Here is a 23,494-nt window from a genome sequence, read left to right as displayed (position 1 = left end):
TCCAAAATTATCTTATATGGAGACAGTATTACTCTTTAGTGAGATAAAGTCTCAAATTATAAACTGCTCCAGTGCTGACATAGTATAAATATGCACTATCCATAAATCTGAAAAGAGCTAATGTAAAAGCTGTGAATAAGAGCTTTAGGAATAGTCCTTTCCCTTCTCCAATGATTAACATTGTGCTATATTACATGAACATTAACATGTCTGTCTAAGGAGATGCACACCATAATGCAGATTGTAATTCTACTTTTAGAATACTGAGTCATAATTTTTCATGAAATTAAGAGGAATGCACAAAAGAGTCATTCACATAAATGTTAGCAAGGGTCATTTTTCTATAACTGATCAAATGGATCTTTGGGAAGGAAACACAAGAGAAGCTGCAACCAGCTATATCAACTCTTAATCTTCTCTTCACCTACCAAAATCAAGCAATTATTATGAATAGTTCATAATGAATATGAATATTCAGTAATGGAATAATGTTACTAACCTATCAGCCACAGAAAGAGACATCTTTACTTTGTTCTGAAAATTCTAGGTTGTTATTAACACTAGTTACACTCAAAACAATGAATCATTTTCTTTCCTTTCTTCCTTTGGTTCCCCCAAGTGCTTGAACCATATCCTACTCTGTAACCAAAAAGTAAATAAAAGAAATAAATAAGTGATCCTAGTTTTTCCTCCTGATTCTCAGCATTACATTATTTGTTGTTACTATTTCTAGGGCCGTTAGGCACATTAATCAAGACCGTTCAAACTCACTACTTAGTATGATAAGCTGACAGGTAATGTGAGCAAGGTAAGGGCAGTAGATGTACATCTAAACTTTATTAAGATCTTTGACACAGCCACCTTACCACCAAATTGGTGACATACCAGCTAGGTAAATGGAAAACAAGGTACTCTGAAATACTCAGGATTGCAAAGCTCAAAGTCTCAGGTGCGAAGTCCAGTTGGCAGATAGTAACAGATGACTTCCCCTCAGGGATCTCTTAAATACCTTCATTAACAACCTGGATGACTGTACATAAATTGTTTTCACCAACTGTGTGGATAACCAGCTATTAGACATGGATGAACTCTTCTTGGAGGTGCACAACAAACAAGAAGTACAAAGCAACAGACCCAAGTTGGAGGGACAGTTAACTTTTTTTTTTTAATTAAGAGTGGTTGAACATGAGAACAACAACTGCACAGAGACACTGTGGAAACTTCACTTTTGAAGGTGTTACAAATTGAGCTGAAATTTTTTTCTGAGCAACCTTATTAAATCTGCTTTGAACAAGGGGTTAAAACCCTCCACCCCTGGAGGTGCCTTCTAACTTAAGATATGCTACAATGTGCTTCGGTATAAATATTTTAATCTTTTAACTGATAAAAATAGTTCCACACAGTGGAGCTCTTCACAGAATCCAATCCTGTAAGAATAATTTTTGGCTGCTTTCCTAAGTACCCCATTATTTCAGACTAAGTTTTACACACTTCTGTGGGAGAGCAGCCAATTGGAACCCAGGCAGTAAACTCTCCCAAAGGAAGACTCTGAGGTCTCCAACTTGAAAACAGAGTAATTCCCAAATGAAAACTTGACACTACAGACTTAAATGAATCCTGCATCCCATAGTATGACATTTCATTTCTAACAAATCTATTACCACACCTCTCTAGAGCTTCCTAAGTGGTTTGGTTTCCTAGCTTCAAAGCCTACCAGAATTAATATGAAGTGATAAAAATCCAGTAAGGAAGACAGTGAGTCTGAATCTAAGAAATGACCTGATGTGAGCTGGGAATACATAAACCACAATGAAGGAATTTTATAGTAACAAAGAGAGTGTGAATATAGCAGAAAGTAAGGGATTGTTGCCAGAGGAACCAAGATAAGCAAGGATGGTGTTGCTATAGCAACTGGGTGACATCAGCGTTTTCCTATTCAGTGCACTAGGTGATAATGAAGTGGCAAAACAGCAGCTTCTCTATCTGCCTGCTCCCCGGAGGTGGGCAGAAGCCCAAGTTTGATTGTATCAGACTGTCATGGTTAAGACATGTCTAATTAGGAGGCTTACAGGATTCCTGACATCACCGTCTTAGATCCTCTCATGTCTAGTTCTTGTGTGGGAGTCAAAGGAGAAGCGCATTCACTCCAAAACAAAAGAACGTTCCTTTCTATTGTCATTCAGAAGATAAAGCATTCTAACAGAGAATGAGGAGACTCAAGGAAAAGATGGAAATATGGCCCATCACACAGCACTGTGCCTCTCAGGCATTATCAGGCCGCAGCTGATCAGCCAGCTGCACAATGAAATTTAGAACAGAATAAAATAGATTTGGCTATAACTCCTGCCAAATTAATGCTTATTTGTAAGCTTCTACATTTTCCAAGGATAACTGTGTCCTCCTTGACCACCTTGAAAAATAGTATAGGATGCTTTAAAGAGAGTTACTTTAAACGTTTTTTTTCTAACCTTGAAAAACATCCATGCTTGATCAACGAGATACACTCTGTATTGCAGGGAGGGTGCGCAAATGGAAAAGAATGGGTGATAAAACATATAGAACAAGAAAAAATTTCATTAAAACTAGTTATATATAGAAAAACAACCAATATTTGCATTTCAAATAATAAATACATCCCCAGCCAGGGGCTTTTATTAGTTTTGTTTGTATCAAAGACTGAAGATTTCACAGTGGTTTCATAGTTGCTGCAAAGAATCCTACAGTGTGACATAATTTGCTCTATAAGAGGCGCTACTGAATCTTTAATAAAGGTGCAAACCTCTAATTCGCCTAGGTCTGAGATATCACTCCTAAGTATACAACAATAAGCAAAGCCTGGACTTACCAATGTGTTGAGAGCTTTGTTACATAAAACAGTATTTAACTGAGTGGGTGCAACTCTATCTTCAACTACTCTGAAGTACCAGTCTAGCCAAGTGAGCTTCCTGGCTGCATGATCTGTCAGCTCAGTGCAACCTGCAAAATCTGTCAAGAAGCTGAATACTCAAATAGCTCAGTCAGCTTCTAGCTGCAATAAGTACAGTGACACAGACAGAGGAGGGCAAGTAAGATGATCAGAGGGCTGGAGCACCTCCCCTTTGAGACAGGATGAGGAAGCCAGGGTTGCTCAGCCTAGAGAATATCTGAAGGGGGCCTACAAGAAAGTGAGTAAGGTTTTTTGCACGGGTGTGCAGCGAGAGGACAAGGAGCAATGGCTTAAAATCTGAAGAGGGAAGATTTAGGTTAGACATGAGGAAAAAATTAATTCCTGTGAGGATGGTGAGACACGGGCACAGATTGCCCAAGGGAAGCTGTGGCTGCCCCCTCCCTGGAAGTGTTCAAGCCCAGGTTGGATGAAGGTTGGAGCAACCTGGTCTAGTGGCACGTGTCCCTGCCCATGCAGGGGGGTTGGAACTAGATGATCTTTAAGGTCTCTTCCAACCCCAGACATTCTATGATCCTAAGATATTGTTTTATGGCAGAAACAATACCTTGAGGCAAGACCCTGACTGGATCTGGCTACCCTGAGACAATTTTGTCTTGCATTTCAAGCATGTATTAAAGGCAGAATTATATGTTCCATAGAAAACCACCAAAAAGGACAAAATCACTTTATATTATAAAACATCCAAAGCATCGCAACAAAGGCAATTTCAGTTCTGACAAACTCATCCTGAATTCATTCCTCAACATGCTTGTCTGTTTAAGAACAGAAAACAAATGGCCTTTAAGGAACAAGAAAAGGAACAGTATGCCTATTTGTATGGTTTCAATATTTAAAATACCATTTGGGAAGAAAAAGAAAGAGCTTAGCAATGAGAAACGTTCCTCAACATTAGAATTGCCCATGAACCAACTATAACTGCAAACTGTTTATCAAGTCGTCATCTGTGGGCATCAACAAATCATGGGATGCTAACATAAAGACATAAAGCCACAGTAGATGTATTGAGATACAATTCTTGAGCTACATTCTTAGCATTTAAATTCTGGTAAGGATCATTCTGGATTGCTCTATACTACAGTTCCTAAGGGCAAGAGCAAGGAGACAGATCTTCAATATTCTGTGTCTGTCTATCTAGGATAATGGAAGCACTTAAATATGTCATAGGCCTTTAGAATTAATCTAAAGTTGTTCTTATTTTCCTTTTAAATTTTTTTCCCTGGTACCATGGAGCCTAAGAGTTGGGTCTCACCAGCACACACTAGCAAGGAACAAAGGTATCACTAAAGTTTAAGGGCCACAGTAAATGACCAGCCCATCAGCACTAACAAATTTTGCAAAGCATGACCTTCCAGCCAGTAGCAATTTCCAAACCCAAACAAACAAAAAATTACAAACCAAAGCATATAAATCAATATTGCAAAGCTACATTAGGCTAATTTTTATGTAATAAAATTAAGTTTTAATGCCATTTTATACGAAAACTTTTTCCAATATATCTAAGACGCACCCTCAACAGAAATTTGAATAGAAACAAGGGCTGGGTTCAAATTTTCTAGAAAAAAAGAAATCATTAAAGTCCTTTCAAGTAAGAACATCAGAAATAGAGCCATCTCCTGGACAGCAGTCCTTTCTTGCACCTTATTTTATTCATCGTGTCATATATTAACACCATATTTACAACTTTGCACAAAACACAGCTAAACTGCAACATTATTTGTCTTGGGAAATGAAGCAAGGACTTACAACAGCTGTCTTCCTCCCTCCTCTACTGAGACAGTGGAAATCTCATTGCATTTGTGTCACTACCTTTATACAAAATAGTCCAATCAGTAAAATAAAGTCACTGATTTCAGTATCCAAGAGTACACAGTACACAGAGCTATTTCCACAGGAAACCATGCTAAAGATGATTTTGCATGTAATCCCTCATGCATTTTGGACAAAGTAAATTACTAACTTGTAAAAAGATAAAAATTAGTAGGAGGGTATTTTCCCCAGGACCAAGTGGCATAACAGAAAGGGGACAATTAGTGGAAGGTTTCTCCATAACTCATTTAAAATAGTACTTCTCCTTGAGATAGTGTTTTAACACAGCTCTGAATATCCACTATTACACAAGTTACTCTACAAAGTGGATATTACTATCAAAAAGCAGAGTTCATGGTCTACTCTAAAAGCCCATGAAAACATGTGGAGTCTTCCAGTTTCATCAACAGGCTTTTGATTAGGGTCCTATAGAGTTTCTTGATTTTGTGAAACAGGTGTCCATTGAGCCATTTAGAAAAGATAAAGCCTGGCATTCCCCACCTGCAAGCCATCTGTATCTCATTATCTCAACACTAATTAGAATCATTACCAAGAGACATTGAAACAAAACCTTACTCTTTGAGTACACTTTGCTCTTTTGGAAACAGAAAGACAGGCGAGTTACAATGCAGGTTAAAGTAATTTATTTGAGGTACCTCTAACATCTGACTTCAGCTACTTAAGTGATATGTCTCTTGTACCATGGCATCTTGAATTTTTCATTGCAATAACACACAATGCAGGCCACCTGAAAATACAAGTTTTTTAAAAAGTACCTAGTAAACAATGCCAGAATTGAGCCAAAAGGAAAAATCTTTGAAAGCTGGTAAATGAGATATATTTCATGCATGACAAGACTCATTCTGTGCATATTAAAACACTGCCTTTTTTGACTGATGTAAAGCAGTTTGAGAAAAAAAAGCTGTTTCATTTACAGAATAAGCACAGATATAGTGTTTATAATTTCTTAAAATACTTCAGATATACACAAAAACATTCAAATACAACCTATAAAGAATGTATATGTTTCTATAAAGAAACGTAAATACTTTCTCAATAGACTCACACAGAAAAGCTAAACAATGTTATGGTATACTCAGTCATGTTTGTTTCTGCATGGGTATGGAAAAGTATCTGAAAAAATCACTGTGTAGTATTTAACTTGTACTCAATACATACACACATATCTGATCTCAGGAGAAATTACATAGCTGTTTGAGTTTTTTAAATGCTGGCAGATAAGCTGTACTGCTAGACTTCAACATGTAAATATAACACAAAGAAAAACTTTATTTCTATGAACATTAGAGATACAAGGTGTCCTCCTAAAAATGAGTCATCACTTCCAAAAAAAACTTAGTTGTGTGAGAAAAACTACAAGTCCAGCTGCACATGCTTTAGAAAATACTTTGAAAAAAAATCACCTGAGCTTATTCTCCTAAATGAAACTCAAACCAGCCCAACCCAAGTGTTTTAACAAATTATATACCCTGTTTTGACAATTCTGAATTCTGTAACTGTATCTGTATAAACTTCAGGGCTACAGTTCCATACTGGCTCTTTTTTCTGACAAGGCTTTGATTGAGACCTTTTATGGCAGGGGTCATTTCCTTCAAGTTCAGGTGATATTCAAATAAAATAATGTTATAAAGTAGGAGTGAGGAAAACACAAGAAACAAATACATTTTTGTAGAAACAGATGGATAAAATGCAGAACATTGTTATATTTCATGACACTGCTGTCTACGTAGGACATGAAACACAATTTATTATGTATTCATTTTGCCCATCTGCTACGTTTATCATTAAGACAATGAATTGAGTTCATTTCCTTCCGTCCCCAGTGCAATTATGGCTTTAGAACACAGCTACCAATAAAATTAACTTTTTTCCTATTAGAGTGTTTATTCCAAGTATTTTCTCATTAAAAAGCTCCAAAGGCTTGCTTTCTCTCTCTTTTGTCTTATAGCCTTAGCAATTTCTCTTCCAGATTTTCAGACCGTTCTCTCATATACACCCAAATCCTTATATTCTTTGCTTCTGGTCTTTCCATAAAACCCATTTTAGTTTTTTGCATTACCAGCTTACACTTCAAAAGTTGATTTCTGTTCAGTGCTAAAAAAAAGCAGCAATTTGAAGGAAGAGCCTTTTCTGCTGCTAGATTTTTGCCTGTATTAATTGTGTTTGTGAGAGTAAATGGTACAGATAACTTGAGAAGAGCAAAAAACTGGGAAGGCTGCATTGTCAAAACCTCTTCTTTCTTCTAAAAACGTACTTTAAAATATTTTAAATTATTCTTTAATTTTAATGGAAGATGAAGGTAGATCAGTAAACATAACATAATTTTAATCTGGATTAACCCAGAGCATTACAAGAGTTATACAGAATTTATTATCACCATTGATTTCCCATACCAAGCCAAAATAGAGGCAACCGGGTCGCATCTACAATTTTTTCTCCCCTTTTTGTTATTGCAGTAATATTACTATACATAGAATAATAGGAATACGTAAACCACATATGCCTCAGTATCAAAACAAAAGAACTATTCCAAAGCTATTAATAAAACATAATTGTTAATATGGTTTATGCTGTTCAAATTTTGGGCCTTGCTTGGATTATAATATCTCATCCTGATCTGTGTGATGATCTTTGACAAGATATAAAAGAGCTGTAATTAGCCACATCACAACCCTATTTTTGGTAGTACAAATGTAGTGCAAGTAGCTATTGTCAGCACCATTATGTTAGGCACTCAGATGCCATAGCTGTGCTTGTAGAGGATTGTTTTGGACACCAAACCAGACTACCCAGCTTCTCAGTAAAGCTGTTTTGGCAGGTACACTGACATTAAAAGCTTCATCTTTCAGACTTCAGCTTTACTGCCAGACATTACATATGCTATTCCATTAACTACTTGTGAAAATTATCAACAATAAAGGCTGTAAATGAAGATGTAGTTGGAATAATTAGAACAGCTACTTTTAAAAGAAATAGCACCCCAACAACTCACAAAAAACCAAAAAACCCACAACAACAACAAAAAATCCATCTAGAAGCACTTGATTCTCACAGGATAATGTGCTCCATATGGCTAAACCAGTAAATATGCCAATCTTCATACATCAAGGAAACAGCTAAACAGAATTAAAATATACTGTTACTGTCAAACATTTTTCATATAATGTGATTTTCAGCAGAATTTCCAATATATGCTAGCCACAAAGTTTTCTAATTGCAATCATCATGCACACTACATCAGTTCAGCTCAGATACATTCTTTGTTAAGTTTTCTAGCAGGTCTGACAGAATGCCTTCAAAAAATGAAATTAAGACAATTATAAATTGTGCTAAGTGTCCTTTTCCTCCGTACTTATGTCTCTATCTAATCTATACAGTTACTGCTATAGATGTAAGAGTATAAGTGTTCTCAGTAAACTGCAAAAACTATATTCACAAAAGCAAGACAATTCATAACTACGGTTGACACTTTCAATTAATTCTTTCCACCCTAGATACTACTGTTTTCAGAGCTTGCCAAATTACCCACTGTCTGAAGACTCAATCTAGATCCCAGGATTCCATAAAGACTGAGAACAGTATCAGTTTGGAGTCCTTACTCCCTGAACTGTACTTGAAATTATATCAGTGAGTAGTTGCTCACATGACACTAAGATTTGCCTTTCATTGAACTGTTTTTCCATTCGCAGAATCCAAAACAGCTTTCTGCACAAGTAACAGTTTTAAATTCTGATTTAATTGCAGATGTTAAATATGGTTCCATGCTTACTCTGCTTCTCATGCACTTATTCCCTCTTGTTACCTGGTATAGGCAGTATTAGGTACTCTACCCACTGCTGAGGACTAAACAGTGTTCTTAGAAATCTGCAAGGTAAACATTATTACTCTGAATGAGAGCAAATTAAGGAAAACAGATTAAAATAATATTTTTTTTCCCTATGGTGAACTGAAATTTTACATGCAGCTTGATGACAGATCTTTAATCACCAAGCACCAAGATCTTAACAAAAATTAGACAACTCATCCATGAAAAAAGGATATTTGTACCATCTCTTCTTTTAAGCTATTCCTCAAAGATAACACAGATATTCAGTGCTACAAATAACACCTTAAAGTGCTAAAAGCGGACATGCTAAGTCATCCCTGTGGATACCATAATTCTCAGGCATACTTGCTCAGTGAAAGGGCAGATGAGGACTGGATGTAATGGCTACATAAGCACACCCTTCAACTCCTTTTTGAAAGACAATGCAAATCTCGGTGTGGCAAGAGTTCATTAAAATAGGTTGCTTATTCAGGGATTAGCACTAAGTATCAGTAGCTTGGAACAGAACTAATATGAAATCTGCTTAGCTTGGTTACAATTTCATGAGAATATTCAGTGCATACATATCTCTCAAACTGTTTTACTGTTTTATAAATCAAAACAGATTTAGGAGAGGCTCTGCTAGAATACTGATGAATATAGAATGAACATTATTCTGTGGCTTGTTTCTTGATAGTAAAATATTCCCCACAAAGCAAAATACTCTTATTAAATGACCCCTGAAAGAATAAGCTGTTTCCCAGGTATCAGTACACAAATGTGGTCATGTCATTTCATGTTACTGGTTCCTGCACATATCCAGGACTTCTTTCTTTTCAGTTTAGACCTATTAGCTTCCATTTCTTTCTCACTCCTTTAAACACAATCACGTTATTTTTTAGAGTTGGGAATCAATCAATTAATCTTTGAGATGACAAAGAGTTTGCTTGCATTACTTCTGCACTAGTGGAGATAACCCATTAAAACCAGACTTTTCTAAATAGGAGACTGCATTACGTTTTTTGTTTCCAGCAAATAACAATACAGCCAAGTATTCTCTCCCCCGTTCTCCTCCCATGACCAACACCTTTCCTGTATTAGTTTTACTCACAAATGTTTTCCTATGAACTACTTTGTTTTGCTGACAAGTATGTCCCCTCCCCTAATGAAAAGATGTGCCATCTATTGTTCGCTCAAGCCATTTCATTTCTAACAAAGACAAAATACCTACCTTATGTCATGCTCTACTGCATAACTAATGAGAACGCAACATTTGAGCTGTACATCTGTATTCTTAGAAGCCTCAAATTAGCACCATTTATAAAATAACAATAATCCTATTAGCATTTCTTTGCTCCTGAATGATAATTTGCTCAAGCAAATTTAAATTATTTAAATTACATACTTTTATAGATCATTAAAATTATTAAAGAGAGCAAGCTAGCCCATTCTTGATCCAAAATCACAACATGTCAGAATCACACTTACTATGGTTTGAATACAGCCCCAAATAATCTGATGTAGTTGTTTCCTATTTCCTCACTTCTACTGCTTTGCAGTTTTTTGATCTCCACACTATTCTATCTGTTGTACTAATAAATGTTATAAACATGGTAGCTGATATTTAAGACCTATGTAGACATTTTCATTTTAGTCATACTTGTTTTAGGCATTCCACAAACAACTTTTGCAGTAAGTCTGAAGGTACAATTATTTCTTTTTTTTTCAAAAAAGTGATAAAGAACACCAATGAATTTGACATTTAAGTTAAGTAACTCAAATACTCGCTTAGTTAGATGTTGATATCATTAAAATAAAACAATGTTAAGTGCTTTCCTATAGTGTAGAGAGTGCTAAACACAAACATTAACTCCTGCAGATCTGCAGATTTAGAGCATCTTAAACTATCATTAAACCACCAGTGTTCCTAGATTTTCTTCTTTGGTTCTGCTTATTTCTCACCATATAAACCCTCTGCATATATTTTATCTTTGGAAATTCATAATTTTTACACCGTAAGTGTATCACAGATACCCAGTCCCTACACTCCCGAGAAAGGCCATGTGGGCCCTTACAACCCTGTGATACTTTGGTTCTCCTGGTGACTGAGGGCGAGCAGCCACTCGCCTTTGCACCCTCACTAAGAACGGCCCCTTCTTTACCAGCTCAGCACCCACCTCCATCCTTCGCCTTCCCTCTGCCCAGGGAGCTTCCTCAGCGGAGTGGGGAGAAACAGGAATGCTGCCTCAGAAGACCTTCAGTGATTCCTCCTTGAGCAGAACCTCCTGAAACAGGAGGCTGAACCGCCAGGTTACTCCCGCTCTCTCGCCTCATGGCCACGGAAATAAAATTATGTTTTCCTCTTAAAACTTCTCCCATAGCAGGGCCTAGAAAGGGACCGCAACCCCGAAAAAGAGTGGCAACTATGGCAGCCGACACAAAGGGAGACCAGTAAGATCAGCGGGAACTCCTCACACCGCTTCCTTCCCGCCTCCTCTGCCCTGAGGGGCGCGGCGCGAGCGTGGCTCCTCACCCCGCTCCTCAGGTGCGAGCGGCCCCGGGATGGCAGCCCCGGCCTCTCCCCTCAGCAGCAGCCGTCAGGGCGGGTTTTGAACACGGGCGGGCACGGCTCGGGAGGTGAACTTTCCTTCTCCCCTCTCCCCCTTTCCTTCGCTCTTCTGCGAGCGGCGAAGTGGCTCTCACAAACCGCTGCTCGGAGCATCGGAACACCCCAACTCCAACCAGAGGAACTTGGCGCTTTCAGGTTCTTCTCCCGGGCTCCTTGAAGCCCCGCGGCACAAAATGGGGGCGGCGCGAGACACAAGAGCTCCTACGTCGACTGCCCTGGGGCACGCGGGCTCCTCGTTGGTGGGTGTTTTGGTAAAGATCTGCCAGGCCATTTGGTTTCTTTAAACGTAAGCACAGCAATAGGTCTGGTAGGGCTTTTCTTCGCCCTGCTTGCTTGTGTTGTTTGACAAGATGAAAAGGAGTTAGGATGTGTTTAGAGCTTCTCCACAATGGTGATTGGTGGTTGTCCTGTTCTGAAAATCGACTTAATGGTTTTGAGATGTATAAATATGTAACTCTCTGTAGATGAGTTGCATAAGGTGTTGTACAGAAATCTGTAGATGTTAGTAGCAATATTTTAGTGGCAATAAAATGGAAATTATTCCAGCTAGTAGAAGGGAAGAGGGTTATTTGTTGGGGTTCTTTTGCATCGCAATAACTTCTACATCATTTAGTTCCATCAATGATTTTCACAGCAACATAATCTCCTGAGTAGTTTAAAAATCTTGGCTTGCCCTCCCTTTTCATTAGTGGAGCAAAAGTTCCCTGCTGAAAAAGTGGTAATTGTAAACAAACTGTAACATAGTGCAAATATTTAGTTACTTTTTATTTGTATATTCAGATAAAAACTTGTGAATATGCTTTCCTTCAGTTTGAAAAAGATAAACTGCATCTATATGAACTTCAAAGTCCTAGAGAATCACTAAATATGGAAAAAACCCGCAAGAGTACAGTGTAGTGACTTAATTTTAAATATTCTTTCACTGCTCAAGTTGTTCCCAAGAGACCAGTTGGAAAAAAATAATTGGGAGATCAGTGCTATATGTGCTTGGCATTCTCAGCATACTGCTTCACTAGCAAATGTTAGTAGTGTGGCACTCGTAATGAGATTATTGTCTGTAACAAAGTAAACACAACTAAATTTATTACATTAGCAGCACTGGATCATGTAGGAGACAACTGCTTAGCTTGATGGCCTCTGAAAAGTATTGTTTTATACCATTGACTCTTTATGTTGTAAATGGGGAATGTGGCCTTTACATCCTGGGTCAGATACTGTCCATAATAATCTTAAAGCTTTATGCAGTAACAGCTTGTGGTCAGGGTGCGTATATATGGCCACAAAAAGATAAAGGTGAGAAGGGAGAGTAGAAGAAAAAAGTCATGGAGTTTGTAGCCTTCCAAAACCAACAGGTTTTGCAGGAGACCAGAATGTTAATTGAAAAATGCTACCACCAGTAGGAAAGGAGCTAAAGTTGTGGAATGATCAGTGGTAGGTGGTGTTAGACAATTCAGATAATGCAGGTAGTGCAGTATCTAATCTCTTTTCAAATGTTTGTGTATGGGAGCCCTTCATATTAGAACTTGATTGCTTTTTTAAGTGAGCAGTATCTTTTGGAGGTTGTTTCTTCATTTCCCATTGCAAGAAGTAAGCTTTGCCAAATCCAGTATAGAATAACCATTGCAGAAAAATTATTTCCTTGAATTATATTTTATGTAATTTCTATTTGTACAGTAAGGAGAAATCCACAGAATATTCTAGCTTTTATTAAATCCCTCTAGTAGTATTTTTTAGATGTCCCAGTTACTACTAAGAACATGAGGTAAACAGTAAGTCTAGACTTTGAAGCTATTTAGTAAATTGACTCTCCTCTAAATATAGAGAGACAGTGTAATTCCTTTACTTATAAATACTACGTGGCTTCAGCTAGACTTTAATTTAGTAGAAATAAATGTGGGGTATGGAAATGCTGTAAGTAAGCAGATGTCTTGATTGATTGCTGGTAAGATGCAAACCTTGAAACGGAGCATTCTTCAAAGTAAATAGCTTTTTCTTCTTCAGCATTAGTCATTTATATTTGTCCAGCATACTTTCAGGGAAAAAACCTGAGTATCATATCTCTTTTCCATTTGCAGGTCATTACTTTTCTTTGCAATCTTATTTATTTTTACCAAGTTGCTGTTCGGGACTCGTTATCTTCTGCACTGTCCTTTTCTGTGAAATTTTCTATTTTAAAAAGGCACAACGCTTTTTCTGACAGTTCTTGGATGGATACTTTTGCAGAGAGGAACTGAATGAGTTCCAGAGAGTAGGTTGTGAATCTGGTTTTTGCTTAGGTGAGCAGTTGTGGTAGTGGAGAATATTACTGCTCTTATGGGCAGAAAATCAAAGAGTGCTTGTTCTGAATTTGCAGAACTTCAAATCTCTAATTAATGTGAGGAACCCTCATTACATTTTCCCATGGTGATTCAAGTAATTTGGATAAAAAGTATGCCTGCTGTGCTTCAGATTACAGTGGAGGAACTCTTCAATTTAGAAAGAAGTTTTATATTCAAGACCTACCACTCTCAGCTTGTGATGCATGTCTCAAGATAATGAAACCAAACTGTTCCAGACAAACTCCATTTAAATAATTAGCATTCAAAGTTGTGAAGTTATTTCAGACTGTAAAGTTCATGCAATTCTCACGTCAAGTATTTTGAATAGTTAAAAAATAATTTAGTGTTATTTCACAGTGCTTTCTAAATAGCTGAGGAGGAACTTGTTTATATAAAAATCTTGAATGATATTTTGAAGAGACTGATTGAAATATGTAGGCTTTTTAACTGTCAGAGAGATGATATAGTAGTCAGATGAAATAAAAATTAGTAAATAAAGCAGTTGCTGGAACTGAAATCTTTAAAGAAAAATATGAGCATTCACTAGAAGATAGATACAAACGAGGAATGGGATAAGCATTCTAATGAACAGTACTTGTACTGAGTGGTTCTATGCAAACCTGCCTGTGAGCTAACTGAAGTTATGTGTTTCTTTTACTTGTAAACATTATTTTTCTACTTGAGAAATCTTAGTAGGAATAACTAGCTGTAGGAATTAGGCAGGGAAATGCAGTTTGATCTGAAAAGGAAGTAGTAACATTTTGTCTAGAATGTGAACTTTTTCTAAATAAATGAGTAGACAGCACTTGCTGACACCCTAAATAATTTTATTTGATGGGGACCTCCACAGCTTCCCTGGGCAACCTGTGCCAGTGTCTCACCACCCTCACAGGAATTAATCTTTTCCTCATGTCTAATTTAAATCTTCCCTCTTACAGTTTAAAGCATTACCCTTTGTCCTATTGCTACATGCCCTTGTAAAAAGTCTCTTTCCAGCTTTCCTATTTGTACTGGAAGGGTGCTATAAAGTCTCCCTACAGCCTTCTCTTCTTCCAGCTGAGTAACCCCAACTTTCTCAGCCTGTCTTCACAGGAGAGGTGCTCTGGCACTCTCACCATCTTTGTGACCTCCTCTGGACTTGTTCCTAGAGCTCTATATTCTTCTAGTGTTGGGGGTTCTGGAACTGGACACAATACTCCAGGTGGGGTCTCAGAAAGGCAGAGCAGAAGGGAGCATCACCCCCTTTACCTGCTGGCCATGCTTCTTTTGATGCAGCCCAGAATATGGTTGGTCACAGTTAAGTTTCTGCTGCTGTGTTAGTATTGTTTTCTTGTTAGCTGAGTATTTCTCCTCGTATCTTCTTGTAGATGATTTATGACAATCTTCAGTTTTAAAATATTACATCCTCTCAATCTGTATAAATAGCATTTTGTCACCTGTGGCTTTTCCAGGATTAATTTTGGAGTTTTATTTCCTGATGCTTTAATTAATCTTCTCTGAGCTGTAAATGTCACTACACAAATATTTTTACAGCATCTTTACTGTTGGGAAGTGAAGTAGACAATTCTTGCCTGTTCAGGCACTAAAAAAAGAGAACAGATGCAATGCATGCTATCAAGCTGATATTTTTGGTAGTGGTAACTTTTCATTTCTGGGTTACATTGCCTTGGAGAAACACCATGTCTGTGTTCACATGCAGTGTGTTTTGTCAAGAAATGCAATTGCTGCCTAGCTTTCCATTTCTTCTATAACTTAGGTTTTGTGGTATGAAAAAACCTCTATGGAAGAAGTAGTAAACAAGAAAATTTTTCATGGCTTAAGCTTTGAATCCCACATTTATCTAACTGATGTAGCCTGGGTATTTACTGATATAGCATGCCATGATAGATAAATTATCCTTATGTGCTTCTGGGTATCTCCAGCAGTCTGTAACAGTAAGCTTTATAGTGCCACAAGCTAGTAACATAGTGCATGGCAGGATTATACAGGGAGAGGTATCTGAGTTGCAGAAATAAATTCCTCTTCCCCAAAATAGCTTGATGCTATTTCAGTCTTTTCCTCATTTAACTCTAAATAGTTCCTGTCTTGCATTGTTGACATTCCCCACATTAGCATCTCATTTGGTTTTTTAAACCTTGCCAGGCAGCCTTCTAATTAAGATGGATACAAATCCCTCTACCTCTGGTTATGTAAACACCGAAGAACTATCATTGAGCTGAAAGGAAAGCCTTGAAAGTTAAGTAATTCTGTTATCAGACTCATTTTTGTAGCACTTTAGATAGATTTGTTCTCTTTCTGTGGCCTAGCTCTCATCCTTTATACAAAGAAAAGGAGAGATGTGTACTCTCCTAATTAAACTCATGGACAGAAGAAAATACACCCGTGCTAGTGAAGCCATGTCACTTTACCCTGAGTGTTTCCTTTTCAGTTTCCTGTAATCCTTCATGCATTTTCTCTTTTTGCTAGACCTTGCTGATTCTCATTAACCAGGAAAAGACATTTTGGATGGAAACCTGAACAGTCCTTATTATCTAAAAAAAATTGTTTGAACCATTTTGTTAGTATGAACCATTTTGTCATTACAGAACTGAGATTTCACATTTCCTTACTTCCTGATTACACTTCTCTTACTTTTGTGACTTCCTTTGAAGTGTGGAACAGGTGGATTGTTTCTGTTCCATGGAAATACTGATTTTGGAAATGTTGCTTGTCTTTCCTAGTAGAAAGTTTTGGTGCAGTTAGACAGCACATATTTGGGGCAGAAGCTTTTGTGGAACAGACTAGTGTGCCCACAAGTGTGCCCAAAGACCAGCCTTTCAATAGTAAATAATAAGAAAAACTAATTGTACCTTGAGTTTTGAGAAAAGAAGGTAAAAAAAAATCCCCACATTTGAACTGTAGCTGCCATGTCTAGCTACCTTCCTAGTGCTAAGGTTCCAGAGGAAAAGTAAGCTAGATACAGGGTATTTTTTGCTAGTCACTCTTCTTACTCTTTCTGTGTTGAGTTGTGTGCTCTAGAGATGGGTATGTGCAGGGGGATGGAGGTTCTGAACTGAACCTGCCCTGTTGCTGGTTCGTTTGGTGATTCAGACTGAAAATTACAAAAGCTTGTTTCACATCAATATTCAGTTACCTTTCTATGGTGGCTGAGTCTAGCATAATTTATCAAATCAATTTAAGATGAGGCATCTGGTCTTTAAATATGCATGCTGGGCTAATCACTTGAAACTCAGTTCTGCCAGTCAGTCTGCTGTGTGCTCTCTTGTGTAGTACGTTTCCTGTTTGACCATGAAAGTATCAAGACAATGTTTGTGGAATTCTGACAAGTGTCTGAGGGTAGAGTGTGCAGGAAGGGTGATAAGTTCAAGTGTTCCTAACCATTCAATTAAGAAAAGTAAGAAAACTCTGAAACTATTTAATGTAGTGGTTTCTGTGATTTCTATTATTTGTAGTGAAATTTACTTAAGATTTTAAGATTTCAAATATACGTCACCTTTTGCTTAAAGAGTTTGTTGGAATTTTGGTTTTGGCTGGTTACTGAATATAGGCTTTGAATTTCTGAGTTACACTTTTTTAAATTATAAAAGAATCAGTAATACCCTTACCAGAAAGGGTACTAGCAAATCAGCTTCTTTTTCAGAAAAGTTTAATAATTAGTACCAAATTTTTAAGAGGAAGTTACTGTAATTTAAAATAAATTATAGAAAAAATTGCCTCTCCTTGCAAACCTTGCAGCATTTATTAATCTTCGTGAAAATAGTGTCTGAGAAGGGAACCCAAACTTTCCTTCTTTGCACTTAGTCATGTTTTCCTATTTATTTAAGAAGCTTCAACTGTACACAGCTGTTTCCTCACTGGAAATGACTAGCATCAGATTTGCTTACGCAGTGATACAGAAAGCATAAAGAGTAGTTTAAAATGAAGTAGTACACATCCAAACAAATACAAGCTAATAAAGCATATATTAAAGTCTATCTTGATTATCCAAGAATATTCCTCTTTGATTTTTTTCATCCAGCCTTTGTTTTTACCTGCTTCCAGTCATTCTTGCTCAGTCTTATTACTTACTTCAGTGTATTAAGTATTTCCAATGAGTCATGAAATCATATGAATCATAAAGTTTGCCCCCTGAACTTCTGCTAAAAGCAGTGTGTAATATCTCCCCCGTTTGGGTTTTTTTTTTTTGTATTAGGCAAATATTCTTTAATAAAATGTTTTAGCTTGATTCAGAATTTCTGTCTTGAGAGTATCCTGTTTTGGAAATACCACAAAAAACAAAGCTGAAGATATTTCCAAAGCACCTTTTGTAGTTGTCCTAAAGGTAAACAGACCTTTTTTGGTTTTGTGGTTTTATTTTTTTGTTATTGTTGTTCTCACCACAAAGTAAGCTAATATTCCATATTTCTAATTTTTGTTGGTGTTGTAAACCAAACTGTATAACTGGAAAGCATGTTTACCTGTTAATATTGCCATCCTTTCTTCTGCTTGTAGTCTTTCTTGCCTAAAACAGAAAAGTAAAATATATTTTCTTCTATTTTTTTAACCTTTGTTTTAGCAATGTTGCTAAAACAAATATTGGGTGAGCTTTCAACCAAAGAATTTCTAACATGTCTGCTGTCACCAGGGTTTTTGCAAGAGGCTGATTTAAAACAATGCTCATTTTAAAATTTCATCTACTCTCTTTGTGCTGAGCTAATGGTTGTATCCATGGAAACTGGAGGGGTAATGCTAGACAGCTGCAGAGTTGTTAGAATTTTCTTTTAAAATTTTATCTAGATTTGTCAGTATAGCACTTCACAGACCACTTCCCAAGACTGCAGGCTTGTGTGTTTGAGATTTTCTGGAAGATTAGGTAAAAGACATGGTAAATCTTCTAAAGTAATTTTCAGTTTCATGTCTCCCTGTAGACTGTTATTTAACAAAACACACTTGAACTAACACATAATTCTATAACCTTTCTAACAGGTAGATAGAACTAAGTACAGAGAAATGTGACTTGGGTCATCAGTGGCAGCCCCAGCGAAAGAAATTACGTAAAGGTTTGGAAATTGTTTCCTATTGTTCATGGAGAAGCTGATAGAAGCTTTCATTGATGAAATATAACAGCTTCAAGCAGTTCAACCAAATGTATTTGAAAATACTGTGCAAAAATCTTCTCACTTGCTCACATAGTGCCAGCACACATTTTTAACAGAACTAGTTTAGTAGTACTCTAGTAAAACTCATGTACTGTTTGTAACTGCATGCCTGTTTTTTAACACAAATATGTAAAACACGATATTTTAAAATATTATCAGGACAGTCTGTTGTGAACTTGGGCAATATAGAGCAGTTCTAGGGTGGTCTGGATCCTGCTGGTACTTTAATATAGGCATGGTTTATTCACAAGTACTTACCTTTTGGGAAAGTGTAGGTAATTCAGTACTTTCACATATCAACCATATATCCATGCCAACCATGTCCTAGTTTAATGTTTCCACTAAGTCTTTTGAGTTTTTACAAAGAAACTTAAGAGAAACTTAAACAGCTATTTGTCGTGTTTTCAACACTTCATAAATAAATAATGTATAATTCTTATTCTTGAATGACCACCATGATGCTGAGATTTAGAATGTATCAACCCAAACTCAAACACTGTAGAGCATTCACAGATGGAATTGAAGGTTTCTCTCATCCTCTTGAAATGTGTTGGTTTTCAGAATATTTTTGTTTAAGTAAATTTTGTGTATCTCTGGAATGCAAAGAGCCAGTCATTCTGTTAGTAGACAGATCTTTTGCCAGATCTGTTCTCTGCCCTATGTGAATCCTCATTACTGGTATTTTGTACAGCTCTCACTAGATTGGTTAAGTTGAATGATATTTGATGTGGCTCTGGGAATGTGAATAAAACTCACAGAAACTGTATTGTGCTATAACTGATTTCAGCAGAAGCTGTAGTGTTGGTAGCAAAAGGAACAAGGCATAAGGCTGAAGTCTTTTTATAAAATGAAAACCTTAAATTTAGTAAGCTGCATTAAAAAAAAAAAAAGACCAAATACTGTGGAGATAAAATGCCATTTGTTCCCAGAGCACTCTACTGTCATAACAGTATTAGATAAAAAGACAGGTCTGTATTATTTTCCAGGCTCCAACATTAGAAGATTTTTATGTTATGTTTGAGATGTTGCTGCTTCCCTTTTAGGACTTTGTCAGCCAAGGACCTCCACTGCAGTTCTGCTGGCTGATAATTCATTGGCTGTTCATTGTTGTTTTTACTGTCATACCTTCTAGATGTTTTCTAAGATAATAAAGAGGCCAGAAAGCAGATTTTAAAATCGATTTTCCTGTGCCTGGTGCTTGCAGAGAGCAGGGCAGTCACACTCAGCCACATGACAAGGTACCTTTCTTGTGTTCCTTTGCCTGGCTCTCTCTATCCAACTCTTTTTCTCATATTTTACACTCGGACCTTCTATGCCCTTTGAGAAGGGAGAGTGCGTTCTGTATAGAATCACACACAGGGAGAATGAGTCCTTTTTTAAGGCCTCAAAAGATACATGATGACAAAGAGTGAATAGCAGTGCAACACTTGTACTTTTTCGTTAAAACTCCCAGATCTAAAGAATAAAATAAGTAATCATGAAGAACACAGGCAGATTGAATTTCACATTAAGAGCTTGTTGACTTTACCCATGTTAATAGTCTAGTTTTCAGGCAATGGAAATAAAACATAGGGTAAAAATCACTAGTAGTAAGACTAAACCACAGCAAGTACTTAATCATTTCACTTGTGTATTTAAACCCATGAGGTCACTTGTAGTGAAAAGAAAACCATGTAACGGGTAAAGACAATTGTTCACAAAGAAAAGCATTTTGGATTTAGTTAGCTAGTTCAGTCTGGAGGCATTGGACCTTAGGGATCCTTTTTTGTGTATTGTTGAAAAGCAGTTTTGTGTCTCTTTACTTGCACACTTTTATGCCCTAGCCAGAATGTTAGATACCGTGCAAATATATGAGAATTGCTGTTAACATTTTCTTCTTAGTTTGTTTTTATTATTTATCATTGATCATAGAACAGATGCATGTAGGTTGTTTGAAAGAATGTGCTAAAATCTTCTCTAAGCCAAGTGTTAATATTTCCTTTACAAATTTTGCAGCGTGATTTATCTCCAGGAAATGCAATTTCAGCTGTGTAGCATACCTAACTAAATACATACTGTCAGTCACTGGAACTCAGAAAACTGTTGGGTTTGCTTTTCTGTGACTCAGATTACTTGTCTCCTACAAGAGTCTGAAGTGCAGCCAGATGACTCATACAGAAGCAATACCAGTAATTTTAGGTTCTATTGGCATGGCTGACAGTTCTGTTGCACTTAGTGATACAATGGCCTTACATAAGCAAACCTGGAGCCTGAACCTCGAGTCCTGTGTCCAGTTCTGGGCCCCTCAGTTCAGGAAGGATATTGAGGTCCTGGAGCAGGTCCAAAGGAGGGCAACTGGGCTGGTGAAGGGACTCGAGCACAGATCCTATGAGGAGAGGCTGAGGGAGCTGGGGGTGTTCAGCCTGGAGAAGAGGAGGCTCAGGGGAGACCTCATCACTCTCTACAACTCCCTGAAAGGAGGCTGTAGCCAGGTGGGGGTTGGTCTCTTTTCCCAGGCAACTCTCAGCAAGACAAGAGGGCACAGTCTCAAGTTGTGCCAGGGGAGGCTTAGGTTGGATATTAGAAAGAATTTTTTTACGGAAAGGGTGATCAGATATTGGAATGGGCTGCCCTGGGAAGTAGTGGATTCTCTGTCCCTGGAGATACTTAAAAAGAGACTGGATGTGGCACTCAGGGCCATGGTTTGGTAGCCGCAGTGGATCAAGGGTTGGACTTGATGATCTCAGAGGTCCCTTCCAACCCCGCCAATTCTATGATTCTATGATTCTATTCTAGATAGTCCCATTCCATTTCAAAGTGCAATTAGATTGTATCTTTCAGTTTCTGGAACATAGCCCAGATTGGACACACATGCAATATTCTTCATTGATGTAGAAAGTGGGTTTTGGGGGAGCTGTCTTAGAGAATTGTTATTTTATCAATTAAGAGATTTAGTTGCTACCTTTTCTTTTTTTTCTTTTTTTCTTTCTCCAAGATCAGGTCAGAAATTATCCTGTATGTATTTGGTAAAGAGTGGGCGACTTGTCTTACTTCCCTCTCCATTTTGAGAAATATGCACTTTTACAGAATGCTTACATAAAAACCTCTTGCAAACATTTTAGGAGTCTTTCTGATTCAGGAAAGACACATCACAACTGGTAATCCACAGTGCAAAGACAATGGTTTTGGTAAAATTGAAGCTGATTGAGTTTGGTGTTGGAGAGGGGAGTGGATTATTGGTGTTTTTATCAGGAGCTGCCACTGCAAGTTGGCATTTCCCTTTTTTCTAATAGCAGAGGAAACTGAATTTCTCCTGTGGTTTACTTAGCTTAATTAACATGATCTTGCTCTCAAAAGTATCTGATGAGGGAATCTGGAAAAAAAAGTGTTTAAAAGCAACCTGTTTTTCACAATAGCTTTTACTCAAAGCCCTTTCAACTGTTGTTTTCCCATTTTTTGAACAGATTCTGCTTCCCCTGTTAAGCAGAATGTTTTTTTCAGGTTTTGCAGAACTGTAAAGGTGTGTAGCAAGTAAACTGAATGGTGTGAACCAATATTGAACCCTTTGGGATTCATGTGTTTAAGGACTGCAGCAACCATTTACCAGTAGCTCTTGTAAGTGCACAGGGGACTCTATCAATTGTTGCATCTCCTACTAGTAATCTGCAACTCCAAATGCATCTCATTGTCTCATGTTTTTGAAGAAATCAGGACTAAGTTTGTTAAATATTAACCAAGTGTTGCTCAAGCTATGGCTGTTTAAAAACTATCTGGTTTACAGATATTTATTTTCTGCTACCCTCTTTATTTTCACCGAGGTTTCTCTTTCCTCTGTGATTTCAAATATTTTATAATGTAGAAAAATGCTTACTTTAGTAGAAATTATAGCTTCTTTTCCAGTTGTCTTGTGTTGTCTTTAAACACTATGATTTAGTAGGCATGCTATGTGAGAGCCATTTGTATGGAGCTCCTTTCCTGTCATTGCTTCAGAAAGAAAAAAGCAAAAATTAATGGTATTGTCCTTTTTCAGAGAATGTGAATTCTGCTGCATTTGGCATCTCTCTCTGCTAATCTACGTACTTGTTCTTATGTTGTAGAAGTTGAAAATTTGCCACAATGACAATTTCATAAGCTGTGTTTTCAAAGCTGTAAAGGAAAACAGAAACTGTTTGCATGGATATTCATTCCAATTTCGTATAAGGAAAAGTGGTGACTGAGATTTTCATTAATTTTCAGCTACATAGTTCAGACAAAGATCAGCAAATTTGAGACTAACTGGGAACTGGAAGTACTAAAGGAGTAAAAGCAGAAGAGAAGTAGTAAGAAATGGTAAGTGATGTAAAAATGCAAAACTACTATTCTGCTTTTTGAAGACTTAATGTACTGTTACATTTTAAATCATAATCAACAGCAAAATGTTTAAAACTAGTTTAAACTAGTGGCTCATTCAGTATTTAGAACTGCTGCTGAATCTGCTGTTTAATTGTAGCTGCCTTGATGGAGTCAGAGCAATGGTGCTGCCTCTCAGACAACATTCTACTATTAAATGTACTACGACACTCAGTAATGTATCCAACAGTGAGTAACTAGTGTCTACTTCTTCTACTTCTTTCCTTCCCTGTCCCCCTTGCCAGCCATCCACTATTCTTTGAATGATAAATGTATTCCATCAGGGAAGAGCAGTAGGACCACTGCTTTTATGAGCCTAAAATTAGTTTTTCCAGCCTTACTCATTGTCTACATCATTTGACAAGAGATTTGTGTCCTCATTAAACAAATATTGTTCTACCATTTTGGTTTGTGAAGGACTGATTCTAATTTCTGAGGAAGTATTAACCCCTGCCTAAGCAT

At 37.2% G+C, this 23,494-nt stretch overlaps 1 long non-coding RNA gene across 1 annotated transcript; it reads right to left on the bottom strand.

Moving 5' to 3' along the window:
* Positions 1-5,381: 5,381 nt before the first annotated feature.
* LOC139802083 (uncharacterized) lies at positions 5,382-22,884 on the bottom strand. Its single transcript, XR_011728484.1, has 3 exons — positions 22,515-22,884; positions 17,984-18,027; positions 5,382-5,501 (listed from the first exon to the last, which is right to left on the bottom strand). It is a non-coding gene; the product is annotated as an uncharacterized lncRNA (long non-coding RNA).
* Between the last annotated feature and the right edge of the window lie 610 nt (positions 22,885-23,494).

This window comes from Heliangelus exortis, chromosome 13 (genome assembly GCF_036169615.1).
Source record: "Heliangelus exortis chromosome 13, bHelExo1.hap1, whole genome shotgun sequence".
NCBI lineage: Eukaryota > Metazoa > Chordata > Aves > Apodiformes > Trochilidae > Heliangelus > Heliangelus exortis.
This window is presented reverse-complemented; position numbering and strand designations above follow the sequence as displayed.